The sequence below is a fragment of the Vicia villosa genome, unplaced genomic scaffold (genome assembly GCF_029867415.1).
Source record: "Vicia villosa cultivar HV-30 ecotype Madison, WI unplaced genomic scaffold, Vvil1.0 ctg.000227F_1_1, whole genome shotgun sequence".
Lineage (NCBI taxonomy): Eukaryota > Viridiplantae > Streptophyta > Magnoliopsida > Fabales > Fabaceae > Vicia > Vicia villosa.
The window spans coordinates 272,498-274,877 of record NW_026705085.1 but is presented as its reverse complement, the minus strand read 5'-3'; positions in this window follow the sequence as shown (position 1 = coordinate 274,877).

Genomic DNA, 2,380 nt, shown 5'->3' with positions numbered 1-2,380 from the left:
TGTCGTTTAGTTTTTGTTCTGTAACATTTCAGGATGTAGAGATGCTCTGATGATGCTCTGGTACATTCAACAATGTTCTGATACAAATCTAGCATGAAGTGATGTTGGTAGAAATTCAAGCTCTGAAGCTATCCGAGGGAAGCAGAAATCAGAAGCTGCGAATGTTCTAAAGATCCAGAAAACTCAAGTTCTGAAGCTGTCCTAAATGGAAGCAGAAATCAGAAGCTGTGAATGATCAGAAGATCAAAGAAATTCAAGTTCTGAAGCTGTCCTAAATGGAAGCAGAAATCAGAAGCTGTGAATGTTCAGAAGATCAAAGAAATTCAAGTTCTGAAGCTGTCCTAGATGGAAGCAGGAATCAAAAGCTGTGAGTGTTCTAGGGATCTAAAGAAATTCTAGTTCTGAAGCTGTCCTATGGAAGCAGAAGTCAGAAGCTATGAATTCTCTAAAGACAGAAGCTTATATGATCGTCTCTACCGAAATAATCAGGGAAGTCTTTTATTAAAGTTCTTCGAGTATTTATTTCAGGGGGAGATTATTTATCTCAGGGGGAGATTGTTAATCTCAGAGGGAGACATATTCATATGCTTATGCTATAGCTGTGTAATTTGTCTTTTGCCGTCTATTCTTTCTGATCGCAAATTCATATCATTTATATATGTTTTTGTCATCATCAAAAAGGGGGAGATTGTTAGAACAAGATTTGTTCTGATCAATTATCTTAGTTTTGATGATAACAATAATATGAATTTTGCTTAAGATAATATGGTACTCTAATCCAATGCAATTTCCCTTTCAGGAAATATATAAAGAGTACGCATAATTCAGCGCTCAGAAGCTTTGTCTCAAAGGGTTCAGCATGCAACATCAGAACATGGTCTGGCAAGACATCAGAAGATGGTCGAAGCAGAATCAGAACATGGGTCTATGGAAGCATCAGAAGAACAAGAGAACAGAAGCACTGAAGTTCTGATGGTATCACGCTCAGAAGCACTTCAAGGTCAGAAGATCAGAAGATGCTATGCACCAAGCTGTTTGACTCTGATGATATTCAAACGTTGTATTCACAAACATCAGATCAGAAGGAAGTACAAGTGGCAAGCTACGCTGACTGACAAAAGGAACGTTAAAAGCTACTAAAGGCTACGTCAGTAGACACAGCGTGAACAAGGCTCGAGGTAGTTGACAAAAGCGTATAACATTAAATGCGATGCTGTACGGAACACGCAAAGCATTAAATGCACTCAACGGTCATCTTCTCCAACGCCTATAAATATGAAGTTCTGATGAGAAGCAAGGTTAACGATTCTGCACCAAAACAACTCATATTCAACTTGCTGAAACTCTGTTCAAATCTAAACTCAGAATCTTCATCTTCATCAAAGCTCACTACATTGCTGTTGTAATATTTTAGTGAGATTAAGCTTAAACGTTAAGAGAAATATCACAGTTTGTGATTAACGCTTTCAAGAAGCATTTGTAATACTCTTAGATTGATTACATTAAGTTGTAAGGAACTAGAGTGATCGTGTGGATCAGAATACTCTAGGAAGTCTTAGAAGTGATCTAAGCAGGTTGTAACTAGAGTGATCGTGTGGATCAGTAGACTCTAGAAAAGTCTTAGAGGGTATCTAAGCAGTGTTCCCGGAGTGATCAGTGTGTGATCAGAAGACTCTGGAAGACTTAGTTGCTGACTAAGTGGAAAACCATTGTAATCCGTGCGATTAGTGGATTAAATCCTCAGTTGAGGTAAATCATCTCTGCGGGGGTGGACTGGAGTAGTTTAGTTAACAACGAACCAGGATAAAAATAACTGTGCAATTTATTTTTATCTGTCTAGTTTTTAAAGCTACACTTATTCAAACCCCCCCTTTCTAAGTGTTTTTCTATCCTTCAAATCACACTTGCACCTCTTAGGGTAATTCCTCTGTTACTCTTTTCAAAATCAATTCTACTGTTCAAATGCAAAAGTTCAAATTATTTCTTTTTGTATCCAGTCAAAGAAAACTTTCTAAAAGAGATGGGAAAGAACCTTATGAACTTAAGGTATACCTCCTAATTGCTTGCTCAATCAAAAACAACAAAAGCTTTTCCACATCACTGTTTTTCAAAACAAACTTTCAAAAGACTACACTTTGTATATATCCAAACAAGGATCATTACGAAGTTAAAAATCTTTTTCAAACCATCAAAATATCTTTCGAAAGATAAATACTTTGTATACATCCGCACAAGGATCATTACAAAGTTAACTCTTTACAAAATATTTAAAACCACATACAAGCATTTCAAAGCAAGACAAACGATTCAAACAAGTGAGCTAAGCAATTAAGAGCCCATGGATAACCATGGATACAAAGGGTGCTAACACCTTCCCTTT